The following is a 19,179-nucleotide window of genomic DNA, read 5'->3' on the forward strand; positions in this document are numbered from 1 at the left end:
TGATACACGGGTGTGACATGATTATGATCTATTTCTTCTATTTAATAAAAGCACATTTTGACACTGATAATTGCAAGTGTGTAACATTAAAGCTAAGCATTATGTAGGTCCTACACTTGGACGTTTACTGGAGACTGAGAGACAATACCAGATCTAGACGTTGTTAGATGAGACAGATTGCGTTATATGTTCACAGGGGAACAAATGGATATAATCCAATCTCCAGCCATTAGACATATTGAGGGCTCATCATAAAAATGCTTTTAGGAGAAATAATATAACTGTCCCATTGTCCCCGCAAATACAGATGGAACAAATCCTTTGCGTAATCCCATTCCTTTTGAACTGATTTATTTCTGAGAATAACTGATCGTGACTAATGCGTGGATATGTGAAAATCCCGTCTAATAATGAATCGATTGATATTTCCGCTTCGTAAATGTTGGTCCAAGTAGTTTTTTCATCTTGCAGTGCGCTTCCAAATGATATAATTGAATTAAAGAATGAGGATAGCATGTGAATTATACCCAATATTGGAATCACCAGCGTTACTTGCACTCGACCTTTTAAAAGACACCTTATATGAATGTATGCTCAAAATAGAATCATGTGTGTGATAGGCCCTGCAGCTCTGGAAGTGTTGGGAACTACCCGTTGTAAAATGCTGGAACTTTTAAGATGGCATATGCATACAATGACATCAATTTGCTCTTGAGAGTCTCAACGCCTCGGTTCAAACGCTCTTATACTCTTAATAGGAAGAATCCGACGTAATGCATGTGTCAAGTATATGTCCCCAATGTACCTTTCAAACAGACGCCGATCACAATTATTCAAAAATTGATGCATAAAACAGTCGTGAAGTAGCGTCCGTATTTCTGGGGTAGTTGACATAATGGTCCCATGATTTAGATTACTGAATATTTTTTACACAGGTCATCGAAATTATACCAAATGTACGGAATGCTATTACAGACACAATTGTCATGTAGTCAATGTACATAATTGGCGGAAAATATAAACTTTAAACTTACATCACTGTAATCATGTACGGGAAGACAAAACGGTTTGTAAGTTTGGCCAGTAAATGTTGCATTTTCAACATATGCGTAATAATAATCATCATCATAATCATCATCATCATCATCATTGATTTGTAAAGCGCCTAATATCCAACCAGGGCTTTCCAGTGGCGCTGTTACATATTAATTATTACCCCGGTCAATGGATCAATGTGCACTCGATATTCATTCCCAGCTCCTTGGGGAGTATGCAACTCAAGCTGCCTGTGAGGCGTTGGAAGGTTAGCTGTGACACTGCTTTCTCATCCTATTTGAGGTAGATCTGACTATGACGTGTCAACATACGTAAAGTACAACGAAGAAGTTCGATTTGACATCAACATCACCACCCTAAATCTAAAAATAAAGTGAGCATGCTGAGCCAAGAGACAAAGATAGCAAGGCGACACAGAACAAACCACGCTGCCAGAACGCGATGTACCCTTGACGACATCATGACGTACAATCCTGCAGCGTGTTAGCAAATACGTCAGAGATAAGAAACCCGCCATTCCAAATCATTAATGTGTACTCACATGTCAATGTGTTGCACTTTTAGCAAAGACTTATGAAATGCATCTGTCCATTTGATCCAAAATCTTCTTTGTTCCCATTGTTGGCAGTGCCTTCATAACGGTGTGCTCTGAAAATATAAAGAAGTCCATGTTCAGAAACAAGCTCGTAATATACCGACATACAATATACTGGAAAGGTTAATTGTACTATGTTCCTGATAAATAAGACGAAAATAGATTCAGATAAGTAGGAATTGGACAGTTAATTATAAAGCTACGAATACAGGCTCGTACTGATATTACCAAACAAACGTGAAAAGCCGGAAAAGGAGTGAGCTCGTGCAATGTCTCAAGATCAATATTCAACAAAGCAAATGATCGCTTCCGTCGCCATTAATTCCTTCTAAAAGGGAAATAGTTCTTATCAAAGAAAGCCACGTTCTGATGCGTTACAACAAGAAATGAAAGCGGCAAATAAACTCAGAAAAAGAACATAAAAATATCAACGCTTCTGTCTTGAATCCGTAAATACTGCTAACATATTGGCAGGCAATGCATTATTTGAAACGTATGGTTACCATAAGGATTCATGAAAGGTTTTGCTCGCCTCGCGCATGCCTTTGTTATCCACGCTCATTTTTGTTGACATTTTAGCTCTTATTTAAAGCATACTTTGCGGTTTCTAAGCGTAAAGAGCGAGTGAGTGAGTTGGGTTTTAACGCAGTATTCCACTTATTTCACAGCGTGTCAGCTTCATGTGGGAAGAAAGCCCGAAGTGATGCAGGTCTCAGACGTTAACCATTTTGGTGAAGCCCACGAGCACGGGTATGGTGCTGACAAACCTAGAAATATAATCGGGTCGATTTCATGATCAAGGTTTCTGGCGTCCCAAGGGACGCAACTCTGAAAGCGAATTGCGGAGCCTTTGACGAGTGGGCGACCCGTGTCCCCTACAGCAACTTGAAAACATATATAAAGAGCGTGAAAAGAACAGTTTTTGCTGCACATAAGTATGAGTATTTTACCACTGAAATATGCATTGTGCTAAAATGTGCAACACATGTTGTAATTAAAGTATAGTTCTAGCCATGTTGTAATTAAAGTATAGTTCTACCCATGTTGTAATTAAAGTATAGTTCTACCCATGTTGTAATTAAAGTATATTTCGACCGCATGTTGTAATTAAGGTATAGTTCTACCTATGTCGTAATCAAAGTATAGTTTTACCGCATGTTGTAATTAAAGTATAGTTTTACCGCATGTTGTAATTAAAGTATAGTACGACCGAATGTTGTAATTAAGGTACAGTTCTACCCATGTTGAAATTAAGGTATAGTTCTACCCATGTTGTAATTAGGGTATAATTCTACCCATGTTGTAATTAAAGTATAGTTCTACCCATGTTGTTATTTAAATGAAGCTCTACTCCTACTCGATATGTAATAAAGTATAGTTTTGCCCTTAACTATTATAGTTCAAGCTAGAAGACGTCTGTCGGTCATGTATTACACAATAAATGGGGGTCGAGCAAGCTATAGTTAAGGTTTCCTTTGTGTTTAAATAGAAATGCTTTAAAATCAAATATGCAATAACCGGCGCCGTAAATTGGAAATCCCCGAACAGGGCTAACTGATGGGCTGTTCCACCTAATTGCATGCATGCATCGTCACTTTTAGAGACAAACTACGTTTGTTGGTTTCTTTGTTGTTTGTTGGTTTGTTTTTCAACCCTCAGCAATATTCCAGCTATGTGTCATTGGTCTGTAAATAATCGAGTCTGGACCAGACAATCCTCCAATCTTTCGACAAGCACGGGTTGCTGAAGACCAATTGTAACCCGGATCTTCAGGGGACTTACCACAAGCAGCTGATACTTAATTTATATTGCACTTAGTACGTTCTATCACGAATCATGACTAACAGAAGAAGTGTCATTACACTGAGATTTGGTAAAAAAGACTATATGTTCATGTAAATTTGCGTATCCGACTCCAGGGCTCGTATAGTGCTGCAGAAACATTTGACAGAAAGGCTTGATTGTCCGCAGGAGTGCAGCTAAATATATTGCAAGAATACTCATGATCTGACAAAATCCTTTAAGACAGCGGGATCTATTTTCAATTCTGAAGTTGTATATCATGAAAAAATATATCCTTAGATTTATTTAACAAAATCCCTCCGTACTGACATCAAAGGTCTATCTAAGCTCCACCAAGGGCACAGTGAAGTTTGTTTATTAGATCCAGAAGGGTACAGTACGGTGTTATTCCAATTCGAGTCCAATGTTACATTCTTGCAATTACGAAAGCAATTTATTTAAATGGTTCAGATAGACTGTGTCAAGACAACTGATGTCGCTAGGGTACATGTTATTAACACGTAAGAGTAGGTCCGGCACATTTTAAGTCTTGGGGGTTTGACGTGCATGCGTGTGTGTGTGTGGGGGGGGGGGGGGGGGGGGGTGGGGGGTGGGGGGGGTGGGGGGGGGGTGTGTGGGTTGGGGGGGGGGGGTGGTTGTTGGTGTGTGGGTGTGGGTGTGGGTGTGGGGGTGTGGGGGAGTGCGTGCGTGTCTGTTTCTCTGCTTGTACTATTCAGGACTTTATAATTCCAGCACACAGAGACACCATGCCGCAGTTTTACATGGATACCCCACTTAGACACATTACACTGACACGGAGACGACCAGTCCCTGGTTTATCCCCTTAATGCCGAGCGCCAGGCAAGATAACAAATAACAAGGATCAATCCATCGACCTTCCATAATAATTTGGGACAATGAAGTACAATCATGTTATGGTTGTGAGAGCGTAAACATAACTGGGTCACAGTAGAGGAACTTCACAATGGCTGGATTGAATAGAGGATCTCACCCTCGTGTCAGATCTAATTTATCATCAAAAATCATTCTTCCAACTTGTTCAGTTTGTAAACAGTAAAGGCCTCTCTCTTGTGTGTAAAGGTACAGCTACCAAGCTTCAGAGGCAGAGATATTAGTAATGTCACTTGATTGACGACATGGTAACCGATGACGTCACATTGGTCTGCAAATGCATTGTGATGCAGCTTCATTGTAGCGATATCGCCAAGGAGCTATCATTTCATCTGATCTCTAATAGAAGGCAGTTTTATAAAATTGATCATACACATGACATGTTCATCATGGGGTACTTGTGGCATGAAGAGTTTGAGAGTTGGGTTTAACACCTGTGCTTGGCATACCTCATGTGTGTTAAGAGTCCAGGGGGTGTGAAATGGGGTCGCGTCCAAGATTCTTGCACTTATATAGCGACATGCATGCACGTGTGTGGGGGGGGGGGGGGGGGGCTGCTTGTACTAGTCAGGACTGGTCCCGATTTATAGTGCTGACACACTGAGATACCATGCCGCAGTTTAACATGAATACCCCACTCAGACACAGTATACTGACTCCGAGCCGACCAGTCCTTGTTTTAGCCCCTTAATGCCGAGCACCAGACAGGGTAACAACAAGTACAATCTCTTAAGGTTCTTTGGTATTACGCGGCCGGGGATCGAACCCCGGACCTTCCACTGTCCGGGCGGACGCTCTACCATTAGACCACGGAGGCGGTCCATGAGTCATACATGACGTGAAGCTGAAAATACCTCCAAGTATGCCATCAGTTGTGTCATTCTTTCACTCTCAGGTGTCAGGCAATCATAGACGTCATCGAACGTTTCGTGACGTCACAGCATTTGAGGATTACATCTTGTCTGTGTTACAAATCATGTTGAGTGAGTGCTACCAAAAATTACTTTTAACTTTTGTATTTTAGAATGTCAATGAACATCTGCGTGTGTTACTAAGTACTGCATGCCCGTAAGTGGAAAATAACATTTTCAAATGTATGTGTCTAGGGTACATGTGATGCCAACAGCAGTAACATCATGTACAATGGCGGTGTCATGTGAGCACAAGACCGGGGTTAAAATAGGTCCAAGGGCGTAGTAGAAGTAGTAGTAGTAGTAGTAGTAGTAGTAGTAGTAGTAGTAGTAGTAGTAGTAGTAGAAGCAGAGGTAGCAGTAGTGGTTGTGGGAGTAGTAGTATTTGTTGTCTGGGGTTGAGCGGCGAAATACGTGTGTTCCACAGCTTGTTCAAGAAGAAACTGACGATAACATATGTAGTAGAAATGTTTCTGGTGTACTTGTGATAGATGATGAGAACCAGGCCGCACCAAAATAGATTTACAAGGATGATTCCAACAAGCACACTGTGTTGCACATATACAAAGAACGGTCCTGACCATGAAATACTGTGTTTGTTTATTACGACCCTTTAATGAACTGGACGTCAATATGTGTGATCAAGATTATTCTCCAGACTTAGTGTACAATCTCCATTGAAAAAAGAGTTGTTTTGTCTTCAGCTCCAAGTTGATAATACCTTCTTTTTTACCTCCAGCAAATATAATTGTATCTCTTTTGGAGCTGCATTTCCATGTTGAATATATCATCTTCTTTCCTTCGTCTTCAGCTCCCAGGCGAATAGATTATCATATCTACTTCAAGTACATAAAGTTCAGTCAACCATAAACATAACGTATCCAGTTTCACAAAACAGAGTTCTAGTAATGCATCAGCCATTAATCTAAAGAATCACTCTTTACATTACCAAAACCATGCTACCATTTAATCGATCTGCAGCCTATGGCATATGTTAATAAGTTGAGAGTTGCGTCATACACGGTCAAATGTGTCATTTAATCAGATGTGATTGCCAGGCAGGTACCCTCCAAGGAACAACAGCGGTGTCGATAACGATGTCAGTGTCGATGTCGGTGTCGGTGTCGGAATCAATGTTGGACCGGTGATATAAGACTCCATATCCTACATTCCCCTGTCACCATGCCTGCTTCTGAACAATAATGTCTCCATGTACGCAAACTAGATCGCGACACAAGATTGCCTCATGTAGACAATCTACATAACACCATATCAAGCACACATCAAAACATTCCAGATTGTGATTCAAAACCTCAACATGAGGTGTGAATATCTAAGAATAAGGAATTGACATATTTTCTAAAATGTAGAAGTCATGCGTAATCGACGTATTAACACGAATACTTGACTATTGTTATCCACTAGGCTCAATGGCTAAGCTCTCTGACTTGGTTACAGCATTTGCCGTTCAGCATCAAATGCACCCAAATGAATATATCCTTACCTTACGTCCCCTTATAATGCAAGATAAGCATGACGCATCCGTCTGGTAGGATTAAATGCCAGTGTGGTACAGGATATTTCTGTGGTACTATTCGTGTTTGATCCAGCAGTAAGTTACTTTGCTGTCTGGAAATACAGCCGATATTGAGTTTCCTGGTCGATTTATATCCAAAGACACATAGATTAGGTAGCCTCAAGAGACCAATCGCCCATTAGAAACTTTCGTGTAGTTCATCATGTAATCTTGTTCTCCTTCTATTCGCAATTATACATCAAAACTTTCACTTAAAACAAAGACACAGGTCTCATGTATACCGTACTCCACATAACTTATCAAGAGGTATGGGACGGATAGTAATTTGTGGACAATCAATGTTTTCCTCAATGCGACCGCATCTTACAAATGGTTTCAAGGGACTATAGACACATCCTCGGATACAATCAAGGACCATCTTTAGTATGGCCCTGGGAATAGCCTGTAGCTGTACTTCAGATGACGTCTGACGATTGCAAAATGTTAATACTGCATTATCATGAACACCAATACAGAATCTATCCGTGTTACTTAATTCTGTGCATAAATAAGGTAATGATGATTATAAAGAAGTAGTAGTAGTAGTAGTAGTGGTAGCAGTAGTAGTAGTAGCAGTAGAAGTAGTAGTAGTAGTACGAGTAGAAGCAGTTGCAGTAGTGGTAGTAGTAGTAGCAGCAGTAGTAGTAGTAGCAGTAGCAGTAGCAGTAGCAGTAGCTGTAGGAGTAGCAGTATGAGTAGTAGTAGTAGTAGCAGTTGCAGTAGTAGTGGTAATATAGGTAGTAGCAGAAGTAGTAGTAGTAGTAGTAGCAGAAGCAGTAGTAGTAGTAGTAGCAGCAGCAGTAGTAGTAGTAGTAGCAGCAGCAGCAGCAGTAGTAGTAGCAGTTGCAGTAGAAGTAGTAATATCAGTAGTAGCAGAAGTAGTAGTAGTTGTAGTAGTATCAGTAGCAGAAGTAGTAGTAGTAGTAGCAGCTGCAGTAGTAGTAGTAGTAGAAGCAGTTTCAGTAGTGGTAGTAGTAGTAGTAGCAGCAGTAGGTGTAGTAGCAGTAGCAGTAGCTGTAGGAGTAGCGGTAGTAGTAGCAGTTGCAGTAGTAGTGGTAATATAGGTAGTAGCAGAAGTAGTAGTAGTAGTAGTAGCAGAAGCAATAGTAGTAGTAGCAGCAGTAGTAGTAGTAGTAGCAGTTGCAGTAGAAGTGGTAATAACAGTAGTAGCAGAAGTAGTAGTAGTAGTAGTAGTAGCAGAAGCAATAGTAGTAGCAGCAGCAGAAGTAGTAGTAGTAGTAGCTGTTGCAGTAGCAGAAGTAGTAGTAGTAGTAGTAGTAGTGGTAGTAGTTGTAGTAGTAGTACCAGTAGTAGTAGTAGTAGTAGTAGCAGAAGCAGATCATTATAAAGAATCTCCCATTTGAGATTCGGAGAGGGGAAGGGAGTGGTATATATGCTGGTTCCTTTTATAAAAAATAATCCGTTCTCGAAGATGCGGTAGAAAGTTTGTCCTCCACTTTCACTCGACTTGTGGGTTAATAAACCATGTTTTGTTCCTCTTTTCGGAGTATTAATGCTGTATAGTAATTGAATGTCTTGAAGCACTGACGGAAAATATATTTGGTTACAAACCACAAACCACACCGCCTCCTTCCCCGGAACATCAAATAGTCAACTGTTTGATTGGTCTTTTTTAGACGTTGGCAAGTAACAGTAAAGACAAGATAGTTAATGGATGACAACTTCCTTATTCTATTATGATGCGACGTTTAAGAATAGATCCTTTTACCTTATTTATCCTTTGTTGTTAATCCCCTTTCTGTTTTCCTTCAAGTTGTTATTGTCAATCCTTATTTGATGTATATATGTCTGTACTGTGCTGTCTTACTTCAGAGGGGCGGTCGGGTAGCCTAGTGGTTAAAGCGTTCGCTCGTCACGCCGAAGACCCGGGTTCGATTCCCGACATGGGTACAATGTGTGAAGCCCATTTCTGGTGTCCCCCACCGTGATATTGCTGGAATATTGCTAAAAGCGGCGTAAAACTTTACTCACTCACTCACTTACTTCAGAATAGCTTGACAACGGTATAAGGATCTATACCGAAACATTGCATCATAATCGATTAAAGACGTCATCCATAAAATATCTTGTCTTTACTGATATCAAATAGTCAGTCCACAAGTACACATGTCAATCTGTACATGAATATGTACGTCTGTTAATAAAGTTAATGTTCTTGTCATGATGAACATTCCATAAGGACATGTGTCCTAACATGTAATATAAATTCTGTGATGTTGCCGACAAGAAAGGAACTTTGAAAGCTATGCGCCAAGTTTTAAATAGAAGTACAAGAGTAGCGACGTATTGTGCAAGGGGAGATCAGATCCTACAAGGCCTATTACACTTGTGAACCAGCACTTGTCCTCAGCACAGGATGCTGGAAAGAAATTCTATCATCCGCCAAAAAACCACTTTCAATTACTTCATCACAAAAACGTATTCCGAAGTTGTCGCCAATATTATTACATGGTGGTTTATGAGTATGCTGTACATAACATGGTATGGCATCATATACAAATTGATATAAAAAACTCACAAATTGCATTTTGTTTTGTAAAATAGAAGATGATGAAAAAATAAATTGCATTTCTTTCTACAATCTACCAAACAAGCACGAGCATATGAGTCAAAATGGATTAATAAAGCTTTCATAAACATCGTTGTGACTTCTTCAACAGCGAGAAATATTATTGACAATATCAAAGAATTCTATAAATTTGACTTTGTTGGACTTGCCAATCCCATTTTTATTGCCCGTTGTCAAGCCTGGAGACGAAAGATCGGCAACAGATTCATTTTTGTACAGATCATGCGTAAATCAATTTATTTCTTTGTATACAATTATCCGCTTGTCTGCACCTGCATCACAATCACTATCTGTTGAACACTTCTCAGTGGGAGTCTTTCAAGAAATTACTGTCTATTCAGCGTCACTTTCTGACTTCTGTAACAATTTAGCTCAGCAAAATAATACGTCTGACCTCTTCCAAGAGACACACAATTGTCATAAACAGCGGAAAGGAAATATGATAGCGTATCATCAGTAGAATTGTCACATACTGATTCTGACAGTGTCTGAATATGATCTCTCCATCATTTGCAAGCTCTATTAATGAACGCTGCCTTCCGGCGTTGCGATGACCGCCGGACATGTTCCGAATGTAAATGACGCGGTCACAGACAGCCGATGGACACTGTGAAACCTTACGTTGCCGAGCAGGTTACGGTTCAGCAAAAAGGAAATTACCTCTATTAGTTTAAAGTTGGATGCAATCAAACCTTTTGATGCGTCAAATCTTCAGACAGGTGTGTGATTACTACCACCATGGTACTAAAGTGCAACCAAGGCCCCATCACTTCCTCTATGTGTTAGCAAATGTCTTTTGTGGGGCGTTAACAGACGTAAATACGTTATTGGAATGTCGGTCCCGAATGAGTCCAGGAGCATTGAAAGGACTCCCCTCCCTGAGGCGCTGGTGTTTCTCTGATCACTCCCCAGACACCTCTGGAATCCTTTCCACTAATTAAACGACAAAAACGCGACAAATTTTCAATTAATTAAATCCTACTTTACCCACGATATCATTGCCGGTCGGGGAAGAAAATCAGCTGTATGCTGAATACAGTGATTATTTGAGCGAGATCGATGCTTGATTAAGCGGCCGTCTATCTTTAGGATAGGCTCTGGACTTTACCACACTTTCCTAACTACCATACAAAGATCCTTCTCTTTCTAATGGTCGACATGGCCCCGATCAGTACCCATGGTATGGACCAGAGGCTTTGGAGGTCTTCTGTCACTATGCATCCTATACGAGGCATTCTACGATGTCATCGAAAGAAGAATACAAGGGCGGTTTACAAGACATTTTAAATAGCTCGGATTTCAAACTGTGATTCAGACAAACTAAAAAAGCAATGTCGTATAAGAAGCATTACTTGATTACTTTGGGAGTTTTACGATAAATGTTGCTCTCAGTGTTTGTGAAGCAAAAAAGAGGGTCAACTGAGACATTTTAAAAATAGAACTCTTAGCTTCTGTTTTAATTTAAAATAAACTCTCATTTTACTCAGCAACGTTTCCCCGAACATGAAACACATGGAAAAGCTTTCAATTTGGTTAGAAAACATCATTATTTTTAACTTTAATTTGAGAACATGGTAATCGTATGTAATATGACGTTGTTGAATGACACAGAGATACATGTAGCATGTTGTTGAGCTGAAAACAGGCTCGTCCATAGAAACACAGGTTTTTACTAGTTTGTTAGTCTTACTTTTTAATGGATCAACTTCACATATAATCACACAAACGAACACATTGTCAACGCTCAGGGTGGATCTTGGCTCAAACGTTTGTTTGTTCTGTACTTTAACGTTAAACACTTTTGTATTTGTATTTTTAGAGAAAACAATCACCAAGTCGTGTTTTCTTATTGCAAGGTACATGTATATACTTCAAGGACACACTTTGAAGTGTAAGTGATGGAACCCAATGCGCGCGATGTTTGTTGATCCATTTTTGTTTGGTACACGTTATATTTGCTGCATGTACATGTTTGTTTGTTGGTCACACCCTGCAAAATTCCAGCTATGTGACGGCGGTCTGTAAATATTCGAGTCTGGACCACCACGAACATGTTTATGGTTTAAGGTCACTATGCTCCACAACCTGATAGCCTTCTCCACCATTTGTTGGACATTGTAATGAGCACCCCGTGTGAAACGTATAAAAATATTGCAAAAACAAGCTTGGCCTGACGCAAAACATGAAAAAATCAGTAATTGTTCAGGACTTGATTTTGTGACCACTAAATTGCATGGTTCCTTCTTTCCAAGAGAGAAATTGAATGTCTTGGAGTATGAAAAGATAAAATATTGTGTTACAAACAGCAACCCAAAGAGAGTTTGTCTGAACCAAAGTTACTCGCTGGTCACGAGTCTAAATATGGTCCTTGATCTATCAGCACCATTGATATAACTGAAATACTGTTCAAAGTGACGTTTATTGATATAAAACGTCAACGCCAGAGAACAGTCATCTTTGATTTTCCATCAAATGGCACTATGGCAGAAATAGCAAAATAGCGATGAAAATTATATGACGTCAGATATGACAAAGAGTTAGCATGTCATCTACCTGTGTCATTTATCGGTGGGTGCTGCTGTATATGTAGCACCCACCACACACACAACTAACATACACAATGTATTTATTTGTTGTCTACATCGCACACCTGTACTACTGCCAACTCACTGTCTCACGGCGCCAACTTCATAAAGGGCAAACGTGTTGATATAAAAGCATCATTCTTCCCCGCCCTTAAGGCGGGGAAGTATACGGGAAACGTTAATTTTGTAGCATGGATGTCGACATGTTGGTTTATTTGAAATTTCAAGCCACGCATTTACGGAAACAAAACATACAAATCATGTGCGTGGAATGTTGATGCTGTTCTTTTCCAGCAATAAGAGATGCTTCAAAATCGTCTTAATGTAGTTGATTGATGCATCTGACCGTTTCTGGTCATTAGCTGACATTATTAAACCATTCATGTGTAATCCGATGTCCTTTTTTCCTCAAGGACTAATTTTCTGATTTTCACGGTGCATACAAAAGAAGAACTGTGCTCCGGAGATCGTAAATAACAGCATATTAAAAATTATGTTCTGAATATGCTTATTCATGAACAACGACGACATCTCAATTTAAATGTAATATGGCTGAATTCCACATTCTACATACCACACTTTTGATTGTTTGGATGCTCATGTTCACTGGAAATATTTGGAATAGTTATATTCCGTATTTTGAATTAAACCAGTCCCCCGGTCACATAGTTAACACCGAAGGCTATGAGGTGTATTTAGGTCACAATCAGTTTTATGGCTCCGTCACAGGTGCTCCAAATATTGAAGCAGGGAAAACAAATTTCATAGAATCATTTCAAAAAGCAATATTGATATCCCCGCCACTTTTGGTAACTTTAAAATGATGTCTCCATTGCAATTTTTACGGATTTTGATTCGTATGCATTATTTGATTCTCATCAGCGGAATGGTTTGGGTCAGGAATGCTTCTCGTAAGAGGCGACAAACGGGATCGGATGGCCAGGCTTTGGTTGATGCATGGCCATCGATCCCAATTGCGTGGATCGATGCTCATGATATTAATCACTGGATTGTCTGGTCCAGACTCGATTATTTACAGAACGCCGTCATATAGCTGGGATATTGCTGAATGCGGCGTTAAACGACAAACCAACCAATCATCATCATATGAACTCAAACCAGTCATTGTTACAAGTAAACCACATTCCACAACAGTTACTGACACTGGATTAAAAACAATACATAGAAAAAAAACCAAGTAACTTAACTCATCATGATCACAATTACTATTCTTTGAAAGAAAGAAATACAAAAAGGAAACTGACCAAAAAACGTAAAACAAGAGACGAGGAATCTCCGTTATTGATTAGTCCCGGTATTGAAATGTTCTCCAACTACGTGATAATATTTTAAGTATGTGCATCTGTGGTTGTGACAAAAAGACCTTATCTAGTATGACTTTTTTGCCATATGGAGCCCTTAGTATTTTCATTTACATTATTATAACCAAATTCCAAGTGTAAAAAGAATGTGCATCTGCCAATGTTGTTGGCAGTTTTGATACTATTTCCACATGTTTACATTTGTGCCAGAAATTGCTTCCATTTCCTTCGATCTACTTTTTAAAAAAAGACCGAGGTTAGAATAGGTCTTCAGCAACCTATGCTTGCCGTAAGAGGCGACGCACAGGATTGGGTAGTCAGGCTCGCCGATATGGTCGATGCATAACATCATATTGCAATTGCGTAGTTCGATGCTCTTGGTGTCAATCACTGGATGATCTGGTCCAGACTTGATTATTTACAGACCGCCGTCATATGGCTGGAATACTGCTTAGTGCGGCGTTAAACAAGAAACAATTTTTGAATAGACCTACCCTATGCAAATGTATCAACTGTATTGCCCAATACTCACAACAGCGTTGTGTTATTTGTGGTTAATATAATTATGCTCCTTCATGCCTTTCAGTAACATCATAATTATGCGTTTGTGAGGCATCACATATGGCGGAGTACTTTGATGCTCTGCATCAATGTTTTCTTGTTTAAAATATATATCTTTTAAAAAGCAGTTTATCACGCATGGATAATACCATACGTTCTTGTGTCGATCGCTATTCTTACAGCAAATGGGAAATATTCTGTTCAAGTATTGCTTTCCTCCAGTTGTAACGTACAGCGATGGAAATCATTGCCAGTGGCGTCCAGGATTACAGCGGATGTAGCAATGCACAGTCTGTTATATTACCCTCAGATCGGTAGTGTTCTTAAAAGCAATATTTGATTTTTCAGAAGGAAAAAATGAAGGCTTTCTGAACTTATTTACTAATATCAACAAGGAACGTGATCATCAGACCTCATGCAAATGTCACTGAAGAAATCAACTAGAAATGTTAACATAAAAAACTAAACTGCTTCCAGAAATATGGATGTTAAACATATTCTATTGATGCTTTCTACAGGGACGTGCACAAGGCTGTGTTAGAGAGATGATACAAATTCAAAGGTCTTTGATTATCCTGGCGTTTAGACAGTGTAGGAAGCGATCATTTTTTATCCAGGGGGTCAATAACTGTTTTGACATTAAAAGCGATACATTGACGTGAAGACAAATACGTATTGGAAACGCCTAACGATTACAATTTTTTAATGACTTGCGTTGAAAAACACAGCTGTACGTAAGGACGACATCTACATAAGTTTGTAAAAATAGATAGGTTGTATTATGAACTGTTGAAACTCACGTATTTCCGTTAAGAAGATCAGTGAGTGACGTTAACGTCCATCGAAGGACATTAAAATCATTCAGAAGTCAGAAACAAAATATTGATCAATGTGTGGTTACATTTGCAGCCGTTCAGGAATCAATCACATAATCATTTGTCATTATATCTCCTTGTTCAACTCCGTTTATTGATCATCAGAATATTAATGGCTTTTATTTTGCTTTGATAAAAACATCAGCATTACTTCAGCTGATATATTCTAATTTGGAAGACCTTGTTGACGCTATCGAATTGCAATGCTTCTATCTGTTAACTTTCTGCACAGTCGCATATAAACAGGGTCACGTTAATGTCGTGGTAAAACTGCTTCCAGATTTAAACATGTCATTGATCTAAAAAATAAATGCGTTGTTTGTTACACATTGAAATTATAAATTTATTTGGGCGGAGGGGTTGTTGTTGTTGTTGTTGGTTTGTTGTTTAACGCCGCACTCAGCAATACCCCAGCTATATGACGGCGGTCTGTAAATAATCGAGTGTGGACCAGACAATCCAGTGATAAATGGGCGGAGGAATAACCTTGTGGTTAAACCGTTCGCTCGTCACGCCAAAGACCCGGGTTCGATTCCCCACATGAGCGCAGCATGTGTGAAACCCATTTTAGGTTCCCTGCCGTGATATTGCAAAAATATTGCCAAAAGCAGCGTAAAAACATACTCACTCACTATAAACGTATTTAGACGATTAAGCATGTTAGGTTTTAAACAATCTTTGACTTTAATCACATTTCCAAATATGTTTATCCCCTTAAATGCATAAATGTTACGTTTTGGGACAAGAGATGTGGCCACTAAAGAGGATTGGATGGTCACATTCCGCGACTTGGCCGATTGCATATAATCGTGTTCCGAAAGGGTCGACCAATGCCAATGTTTCAGTTTCTGGTTACAAGTTTATTATTTACAGGCCGCAGCTGTACAGCTGTAATATTGCTCAACGTGGCGTTAAACAACATGCACTCACTGACTTCAGCCTATTGCAGGTATCTCACTGTTTGTGCATTAATTAGTAATGAATTATTCTATGATTGCCACTACAAGCAACAGGATCATGGTGACCTTGGGTACGTCTGTTTTGCTTCAGGAAGAATTATTGGTGACTCCCTCAATGGTGCTTTCAAATTGATTCACAGGGACAACATTCCAACACTGCTTCACACACTGGATAACCCGTCCATGTAATAGGACATCTATGCGGTTGAATCTGTTGAAACGTGAACGTCCTTTGGAAATGTAAATGACATTTGTATCACATAACACTTTCGGATATACGCTAACAATAGGATGGGAAGTGAAGGAACCGCACTATATAATGTTCGACTTGGATTACCATTATTCACAAGTCCCGGTTTGCTTGGTAAAAAGGGATGAAGCGAGTGTCATCCGTTCTTCCCGATGCGGTGTTCGTGTAGGAGTTTCAAGCCTCCCACACTCGTTTTGTTATCGACTTTTGGGAATACAATTGATAACCCTCTCCCTTTCCCACATTAGATCAACTTCCGCATTTTACGGTTGTCTGATGATATTTATTCTCAAGATCTAGAATTCCTGCTGGTCACAAAGGAAATACGAATCATGAAATACATATGTAGCAATAATAATAATGATAATAATAACAATAATAAATTAAAATAATGAGACTGTCCAACACATTGCCAGTGGACGCTCAGCTTTGGCACAAACACAGTATCTTAAGCGACATGATGGTGTGGCTCGATGATTTTATTATATCTTCGCAATATTTGTGGTTTTGACACAGAGGTCTATCCATGGTACGACCCAGAATATGTGGAGGGCGTCATGGAAAATGATAAATACAAAATTCTTTGGAATAGGCCCGTATATAGTCTCAGACATATCCAGGCCAACAAGCCCGATCTTGTCATTTTTTATTAATCCAATGAAATCATTTATATCATCTCTTTTGACACCAATGTGATTGACAAGATTCAGTAAAAACATGGCAAATATGCGGACCTCGCTTTCGATATTGTCACGCTTGCATCCCAAGTACCAACTTGTCCGACTTCCTATTGTTCTCGGTGCCTTAGGTTTGGTACCTCCCAATCTGTTGACTGACATTGAGAGAGTACCCGGTTTGCTACCAGGAATACAGGCCTTCTGACCATCTGGGTAATACAGAAGGCTGCAGTGTTGGGGAGTCTTCACATTCTCCGAAAAGTTCTGAGTGGGTTTGACTAGGCAGCGCTTCCTGGGAGAAGTCCCATTCGCTGCCTGGGTTGCGTGTAAAGGGGGCAAGGGCCCTGAGCTAACGATGAGCCTAATAAGCCTGACTGTACACTGTGTGTACTCTAAGGTAGTTTGCTTCAGGTGAACAATTGACTTGCCTTATCATGTGTTTGTGACGGTACCGCCGGGGCGGTAGGATACGTTCACCTTTTCGCGAACATCAGCTTTAAAAGGAAGGAAGGTTATTTAACTTTGTTTATTGAGATATTTTATAATTATGAAAGATGCGAGGGTTGACTGAAAAGTTGTTAGCCTTAAATAGAAGAAGATGTTTTAAAGTGAAATCGTTTGTTGGAGTTTACATAATGTTATAGAAGTATATCCGCATCAATTTAAGTCAATTGAGTGAACTGTTTCGCTGTGACAAGTGAACAAAATAATCAGGGGTCTGTGACCTTTGCAAAATGGACACCTTGAGGAACATTTTTGTGGATATACCTCTATGACCTGGGGGCGATAGGTTTGATGATCCCGGTTCGATTCATGGATACAAAGTGTGTCCCCCGACGTGAAATTGCTGGAATATTGCTAAAAGAGGCGTAAACCCACTTACTCTTTTAAATCGTATAATGTTCACAACAAGTTGATCTTCCATGTGAGCCTTAGACCTTATGAATCGACCCACGTCAACTAATAAGTATGTCAATGAAGTCTTTTATGTGCTTAATATTCATTTTCAAAGCTGTAGAAGCTGGACCCAGTTCCTGAGCAGTTTATACAGCTAATACGGGCAGTATGCAACAAAATGCCCCCCCCCCCCCCCCCCCGACTGGCAACTGAAGTGGTACCGTGACTATTTTCTCTTATCTTCTCTTAGCCGCTAACTGATGTTGACCGTAGGATCACCAGCGATGGATTCCGTCAAAATAAGTACGGCTAAATAATTCCAATATTTATATTGTTTTTCAATAGTCGCAATGGGGTAAATATTAACAGTGCAAATACTGACCAGAGCTTTACTCTTAAGACGATCAAATAATCTATATTTATCATAAAAAGTGCATATGTCTTTCAAGTTGGAATGTTTTACCTAAGACGGAGCGAGAACAGCAATAACTACTTATTTTCAGCATTCTGTCGTTATAAAATGACATCATTACATTTATTGAATTTAACAGTATATATCCTTGTATTATACACTATAGTCCACACAGATTTTATTGTCTCAACCAAAGAAAGGGTATTCGTGGTTAATATTATATTTGTGAAATAAAGGCATTTTTGTTTTTGATATTTGTTTGACAGATAGTGCTATTTCAGTAATATTTTATTGTTTTTAGATTCAATATATTTTGTCAAATAAAGGCATATTTGTTTTGTTTCGTTTTTGTTTGACACATATTGATATTTCAGAAACATATTATCGATTTTAGATTCCAAACGATAGGAATCTTTGTGAAAGAAGGTGGCAATGCCGACCAACTAACCATTAATCTATAAGCCCTAGCACAAAGTGGACCTTATTTCAATATATGAGCGTCTATATTGTTTGACCAATGAAGATCCGGATTAGAATTGGTCTTCAGCAGCCATTAAGATGCGCCTATTCTTGCGTAAGAGGCGACTAACGGGATCGGGTGGTCAGGCTTGCTGACTTGATTGATGCATGTCATGGTATTCCAGTTACGTAGACCGATGCTTATGGTGTCAATCACTGGATTGCCTGTCCAGACTCCATTATTAACAGACATCCGTCATTTAGCTGGAATATTGCTGACCAACAACAAAAAGGCTGAAAAGTGCACTGTGTGATCCGTACACAGGTGGTGACAGCCCTTCCTCTCCAACAACATATTGTTTATCTCCACGGTTAATGGACACACCAGCAAACGTATTCCACCAGCCTGCTATCATAGCACAGTTAAGTGCTGTCTCACAGCTTCACAACAACCACAGTGGTTATACACATTAGTGTCTGGTCCTCATATGATGTTCTCTTGTCTGATCATTCGGTTCAGTATTGGTATTTTACAAACAATGAGACACCCTGACGATATTGAAAATGCATCAATGGACATCAATAAGGACAGGGTAATACCGCTGTCCATTGAAGGAATAGAATGAGTATCGGAGAATGGAATATAAGACTACACGGAACAGGTCAGGTCAACGTACAGGTCTTGTTACAAATTGCATGACATCGTCTTCCAAAGCCCATATGAATGCATAATATTAACTTCAATGCTTGGGCAGCAATT

At 39.5% G+C, this 19,179-nt stretch overlaps 1 protein-coding gene across 1 annotated transcript in view; it reads right to left on the reverse strand.

Moving 5' to 3' along the window:
• The window catches only part of LOC124132228 (orexin receptor type 2-like), a 119,086-nt gene that overhangs the window by 41,637 nt on the left and 58,270 nt on the right, over window positions 1-19,179 (reverse strand). Inside the window, exon 2 of the mRNA XM_046496011.2 lies at window positions 1,598-1,704. The gene's annotated coding sequence lies outside the window, so the exon portion shown is untranslated. The remainder of the gene's footprint in view (window positions 1-1,597; window positions 1,705-19,179) is intronic.

The sequence above is a fragment of the Haliotis rufescens genome, unplaced genomic scaffold (genome assembly GCF_023055435.1).
Source record: "Haliotis rufescens isolate VD_foot unplaced genomic scaffold, xgHalRufe1.0.p SCAF_13, whole genome shotgun sequence".
Taxonomy (NCBI): domain Eukaryota; kingdom Metazoa; phylum Mollusca; class Gastropoda; order Lepetellida; family Haliotidae; genus Haliotis; species Haliotis rufescens.